Raw genomic sequence first — 7,257 nt, 5'->3', positions numbered from 1 at the left:
GGGAGGGAGTCCACCTGAGCTGGGCTTCACCACTCCCCTGGGGAAGGCATGGGTGGGAGACAGCCCTGAAAAGCAGTCCTTTTCTGCCTATGTCTGGGGCAGTTGCAGCCTGAGAAGTCCAGAGGCAGCCAAGCCTCCATAGAAACACAGCCACAGAAACCTCCATTTCCTCCCTTTTCCTCTTTTTCCATGAGCCCAATGAGCGTCCTCCGCCTTGACCAGGTTCACCTGAGCTGGGGGCCTATTTTTAGTAGTCAGAATTTGTTCATTAATGCCACAATTGGTGTTTGGTTGGACTCAGCCCCTGCTGTTAAATTCTCTTTCCTCTCCCCTCTGGGAAGCAGCCTGTTGGAGAGGGGCCCCAGTCACCACAGCTTGGGGAACTCATGGTTCTGGGGAGGCTCACAGCCAGTCCAGCTGGTCCAGATTGGGGTACACTGTGTGTCTGGTCACTGACGTGGCTCCAGGAGCTGTTCTGTACTGTTTCTGGATATTTAGTAGTTGTTCTGGGGGACGAACTAAAACACGCACATTGCTAAGCCACCATCTTCTATAATAAGTTTTGAAGTCAGGAAATGTTAACCCTTCCACTTTGTTCTTCTTTTTAAGGATACTTTTAGCTATTTGGGTTCTCTTTCCATTCCAGATGAATTTGGTAGTTAGCTTTTCCAAGTCTTTAAAGTAGGTTGTTGGAATTTTGAGTGGTACTGTGTTGAATCTGCAGATCACCTTGGGGAGAATTGACATCTTATCTATATTTGGCATTTCTATCCATGAGCAGGGAATGTCTTTCCACCTATTTAGATCTCCTTTGACTTCTTTTAGCAATGCTCTGTGGTTTTCTGTGTATAAGTCCTTTACGTCCCTACTTAAGTTCATTCCTAATTATTTGATTCTTTTAGTTGCTATTTTGAATGGAATGTTTTCCTTAACTGACTCCTCAGCTAGCTCATTGCTTCTGTATAGAAATATTACTGATTTTTGCACATTAATTTTATATCCCGCAACTTGCTGAATTTGTTTATTAGCTCAAGTAACTTTGCTGTGGATTTCTCAGGATCTTACAAGTATAGTATCATATCATCTGCAAATAATGAGAGTTTTACTTCTTCCTTCCCAATTTGGATGCCTTTTATTTCTTTGTCCTTCCTGATTGCTAGCTAGAACTTCTAGCACAATGTTGAATAATAGTGGTGACAGTGGGCATCCTTGTCTTGTACCTGACCTTAGGGGGAAGGCTTTCAGTCTCTCTCCATTGAGTACAATGCTGGATATCACTTTTTCATATATTCCCTTTATCATATTGAGGTAGTTACCTTTGATTCCTTTGTTTTGGAGTGTTGTTGTTTTTTTTAATCACAAAAGGATGCTGAATTTTGTTGAATGCTTTTTCAGCATCAATCAAGATGGTCATGTGATTTTTTCCTTTTGATTTGTTAATGTGCTGTATTACATTAATTGATTTTCTTGTGTTGAACCATCCTTGCATTCCTGTTATAAACCCCACTTGGTCATGGTGTGTAATTCTTTTAATGTTTTGTGAATTCGATTTGCTAATATTTTATTGAGAATTTTTGCATCTATGTTCATTAGGGAGATTGGCCTGTAGTTTTCCTTTCTTATAACATCTTTACCCAGTTTTGCTATTAAAATGATATTAGCTTCATAAGCTGAATTAGGTAGAGTTCCTTTCTCCTCAAATTTTTGGGAAAGTTTGAGCAGGATTGTTGTTAGTTCTTTCTGGAACGTTTGATAAAATTCCACTGTGAAGCCATCTGGCCCTGGGCTTTTCTTTGTAGGAAGATTTTTGAAGACTGATTGAACCTCTTTACTTCTGATTGGTTTGTTAACATCTTCTATTTTTTCCTGAGTTAGTGTAGCTTGTTTCTGTTTCATCTAAGTTGTCTAGTTTGTTGTGTATAGTTGCTCACAGTATCCTCTTATGATTTCTTTTATTTTGTTTATTTGCATCCTCTTTCTTTTTTCCTTTGTCAGTCTTGCTAGTGGCCCATCAATTTTATTGATTTTCTGAAAGAACCAACTTTGGCTTTATTGATTCTTTCTATTGTTCTTTTGGGGTCCCATTCATTTAACACTGCTTTAATCATTGTTATTTCTTTTCTTCTATTTGCTTTGGGGTTAGTTTGTTGTTGTTTGTCAAGTTTCTCCAGGTGAGCAGTTAAATCCTCAATTTTTGCTCTTTCTTGTTTTTAATATAGGTTTTTAGGGCAAAAAATTTCCCTCTCAGAGCAGCCTTTGCCATATCTCATAAGTTTTTATATGTTGTATTCTCATTTTCATTTGTCTCCAGATAGCTACTAATTTCTCTAATGATTTATTCTTTGGCCCACTGGTTGTTTGAGAGTGTGTTATCTAATCTTCATATATTTGTAAAATTTCTCATTCTTTTGCAGTTATTGATATCCAGCTTCATTCCACTGTGATCAGAGAAAGTGCTGTGAATAATTTCAGTGTTTTTAAATTTATAGAAACCTGTTTTGTGCCCTAGCATATGGTATATCCTGGAGAATATCCTATGAGCAGTAGACAAGAATGTATATCCTGGTGTTTTGGGGTGTAATAACCTACATATGTCTGTTAGGTCTAATTCATTTATTAAGTTGTTTAACTCATCTGTTTCCTTGCTGATCTCTCTGGTTGTTCTATCTATAGAGGAAAGTGGTGTATTGAAGTCTTCTACAATTATTGTTAAAATATCTATCAGTCCCTTCAGTTTTGCTAATGACTGTCTCATGTACTTTGGAGTTCCTTGATTGGGAGCATAAACATTTTTGATTGTTATTTCTTCTTGTTGAATTGTCCCCTTTATTAATATATAGTGGCCTTTTTTGTCTCTTATGAGGTCTTTACATTTAAAGTCTATTTCGTCTGATATTAGTATAGGTCCTCCTGCTTTCTTTTGGTTACAACTTGCATGGAACATCTTTTTCCATCCTTTCACTCTCAGTGTATTTGTATCCTTGTGTCTAAGATGAGTCTCTTGTAAGCAGCATATATCTGAATTATATTTCTTAATCCATTCTGCCAATCTGTGTCTTTTAATTGGATAAATTTAATTCATTACCATTCAAAGCTATTACTGATAAGGTATTTCTTGAATCCACGGTCTTACCATTTGAATTTTATTTGTTAGATCTATATATTCTTTTCTCTCTTTCTCTTTTCACTTTTTAAGTTACCCTTACTGGTAGTCTTCAATTCTGTGCCCTCTTCCACATCTCCCTCTCCTGTCTTTTTTTTTCAACTTGCAGAACTCTCTTTAGTATTCCTGTAGGGCTGGTCTCTTGTTGACAAATTCTTTCAGGGTTTCTTTGTCTGTGAGAATTTTTTTTCACATGGGCAGGCACTGGGAATCAAACCCAGGTCTCTGGCATGGCAGGTGAGAACTCTGCCTGCTGAGCCACTGTGGCCCACCCTGTCTGTGAGAATTTTAATCTCTCCCTCAGTTTTGAAGGACAATTTGGCTGGGTACAGAATTCTTGATCTTAAATATATCATATTCTCTCTCTCTTTTGTGTTCTTAAATACATCATAACACTACCTTTTCGCCTCTGTAGTTGACAATTGAGTAGTCTGAACTCAGTCTTATGTGGTTACCCATGTATGTAGTAGATTGTTTTTCTCTTGCTGCTTTCAGGATTTTCTGCTTCTCTTCAACATTTGACAGACTGATTAGTATTTGTCTTGGGGAAGACCTATTTGGATTTATTCCATTTGGAATCCATTGAGCTTCTTTGACTTCATATTTATGTCCTTTATAAGGGTTGGGAAATTTTTCTGCATTATATCCTCAACTAATCTTCCTAGCCCTTTACTCTCCTCTTCTCCTTCTGGGGCACCAATGATTCCTATATTTATGCACTTTCTTTTGTCCATCACTTCCCTGAGATCCTGTTCTAGTTTGCTAGTTGCCGGAATGCAATATACCAGAAATGGAATGGCTTTCAAAAGTGGGAATTTAATGAATTGCTAGTTTACAGTTCTAAGGCTGAGAAAATGTCCCAATTAAAACAAGTCTATAGAAATGTCCAATCTAAGTAATCCATCCAGGGAAAGATACCTTGGTTCAAGAAGGCTGATGAAAATCAGGGTTTCTCTCTCAAATGAGAAGGCACGTAGCAGACACAGTCAGGGCTTCTGTCTCAGCTGGAAGGGCACATGGCCAACATGGCATCATCTACTAGCTTTCTCTCCTGGCTTCCGGTTTCATGAAGCTCCCTGGGACGCATTTTCCTTCTTCATCTCCAAAGGCCACTGGCTGGTGGACTCTGCTTCTTGTGGCTATGTCATTCTGCTCCGCTCTCTCTGAATCTCCCATTCTCCAAAATGTTTCCTCTTTTATAGGATGCCAATAAACCAATCAAGACCCACCCAAATGGGTGGAGACATGTCATCACCTAATCCAGCTTAACATCCACTCTTGTCTAAATCACATCATCCAGGGAGATGATCTGATTACAGTTTCAAATATACAGTATTGAATAGGGATTATTCTATCTTTATGAAATGCGGTTTTTATTAAAACATGGCTTTTCTAGGGGGTGTACTTCCTTTCAAACTAGCACAGATCCAATTCAAATTTTTCCTCTTTTTTGCCATTTACTGTTTTATGTGTTTGAGATGAGTTGTCCTGCCCTCTAGTTCAGTTATTCTTTCTTCTGCCTCTTCAAATCTGCTTTTGTGTGTCTCTAGTATATTTTTATTTGGTCCACAGCATCCTTAATCTCTGTGATACTTGCTAATTTTTCTATATATTCTTTCAATGTCCTCTTTATGCTCTTCTAGTGTCCTCTTGATCTCATTTAAGTCATTAGCCATCTCATTAATTTTATTTAGTAGAGTTACAAGAATATCTTTGATTAGTTGTTCCAATGTCTGTGTCTCCTCTGTTGTTTTAATTTGGTGTTAGGCTGGGCTATATCCGTCTGCATCACGATACGCTTAGTGATCTTCTGCTGTATCTGTGGCATGTAAATATCAGGATTGATTTACTTTGAAAGTTGATTTCCTTCAGTACTCTAAAGCTTTGCTTTTGCAGGATGGAAGTGGAGCAGAATGCAGGGCACTGGCAGGGCACAACAATGTGCTGATGCATTGCAGCATAGGTATAAGTGCATGTTGGGGATGCTACACTGGTGCTTGTGAGTGTGGGCATCCAGCAACAGGGGGGAATGTGGCTGTGCACAGGTCTGGGGGGAAGGGCCCTTGTGTGCATGCTCAGAGCTCAGGGCAGTGAATCAGCTTTGAGATTTTGTGGGTAGATGTGGCCAGGCTTTGCCGGTCAGCACTTGCCCAGAGCTGGGGGTGGGGTGGGGGGTGCATGACTAGGGGTCATGAGCATGCATGGATGTGGGAAGGCCGTAAAACTGATGTACACATGTGCAGAGCTCAGCGGGGGCTGGGTGTGGTTACACAACTGTATGAGCTGGGGGCGGGTGTAGCCTGGGTATGGAGGTAGTGCCCGCAGCCTTTATGCACTGTCAACTGCCTGCACATTGCAGGCAGAGAGGGAGAAGGTAGGGTTTGGGAGAGGCAGGGCGAGACTGCCCTTTTGCAGGAGAGTGAGTTGGGCTGGAGTAGGCCTGTGTGCACTTGGGGTGGGGTTTTGGGGTGGGTAGGCACATGAGGGGTTGGGGGGCAGGGGTGTTTGGAGCACAGGGAGGGGGGCAGGTGACAGAGTTCAGGTACCTGGGGTGTGGGGTGAGTCATGGGTTGCAGGGCTGCATTGGTGAGGGTAGCGTGTTCAAGGAACGTGGCTTAGCTTACTTCCTGGTCCCTGTATCCCCGTCCATGCACTCCTGAGGGCTCCATATTCCAAGTTTGGCTGTTTGCACCAATCAGATGGTCTCTGGTTCTCTGCTTCTCAGTTCCTCAGCTTTTGCAACCAGGGCCTCCCTATGTAGTGCAGAAGACTGTTCCAGGTTACTTACACCCTGGAATCACTGTCTCAGTCACCCTCCCATCCCTTCTCTAGCTGTTCCTTGGATCAGGGTTGAACTCAATCCATCCTATTTTGCCATCTTCCCAGAACTCACTACTCTCCTTTTGAGAAACAGCTTTTTTATCCTGCTACTAGGAGATGGAATGCTTAACCATGGACTACCATGTTACCATGAGACCTGAGTTGCCTATCATGAGCTGGGTGTTGTCTGACCCACCAAGCCATACAGTTGGGTGTACACAGCATCACTCCATCATAAAATGAAAATGATATATGAGAGATAGGGCTTAAGCAGGTCCTGAAGATACAAGTAAGTTACATGAGGAAATGGTCCAAATGCCCATGGCTCTCATTTCTGCTATATTACCTTTTCTTTCCCAGACCAGAGCTGTGGCCTCTTGGGGAGTTCTCTACAGTCAGTTGACTGAGGAAGAAAAAACTTGGGCCTGGGTTATGGATGGTTCTGCAGCATTGCAACCCCTTTCTGGGATGTCTCTGAAGGACAGTGGTGAGAGGAAACCCTTCCAGTGGGTGGAACTTCGAATAGTGCACCTGGTTGTTCATTTTACTTGGAAGGAGAACTGGCCAGAGGTGCATTTGTATATTGACTCATGGGCTGTTGCTAATGGTTTGGCTGGTCAAACCTGGATGGTCATTCTGGTCATTCTGGTCATTCTGGATGGTCAGAACTGGTGTGTGGATAGACCTTTCTTAGTGGGCAAAGAGCATGAAGTCATTTGTGTCTCATGTGAATGCTCACCAGAGAGTGACTTCAGCAGAGGAAGTTTTTAATAATCATATGGGTGAGATGATTCGTCCTGTGGATACAAATCATCCTCTTTCCTCAGCTACTCTTGCCATTGTCCAGTGAGCTCATGAGCAAAGTGGGCATGGTAGTAGGGATGGACGTTATGCATGGGCTCAGCAACATGGCCTTCTATTCACCAAGAACAGCCTGGCTATGGCCATTGCTGAGTGCCCAATCTGCCAATAGTAGAGACCTACACTCAGTCCCTGATCTGGTACCAATCCCCGAGGTGATCAGCCTGCTACTTGGTGGCAGGTTGATTACACTGGACTACTTTCAGAGGGATAGTGATTTGTTCTGACTGAATTAGACACATACTCTGCATATGGGATTGCTTTCCTTGCATGAAATGCTTCTGCAAAAACTACCACCCATGGACTTATGCAATGCCTTATCCACCATCATGTTATTCTACACAGCATTGCTTCTGATCAAGGAACCCACTTTACAGCAAATGAGGTACAGGAATGGACACAGGCTTATGGAA

This window comes from Tamandua tetradactyla, chromosome 2 (assembly GCF_023851605.1).
Source record: "Tamandua tetradactyla isolate mTamTet1 chromosome 2, mTamTet1.pri, whole genome shotgun sequence".
Classification (NCBI taxonomy): Eukaryota; Metazoa; Chordata; class Mammalia; order Pilosa; family Myrmecophagidae; genus Tamandua; species Tamandua tetradactyla.
This window is presented reverse-complemented; position numbering follows the sequence as displayed.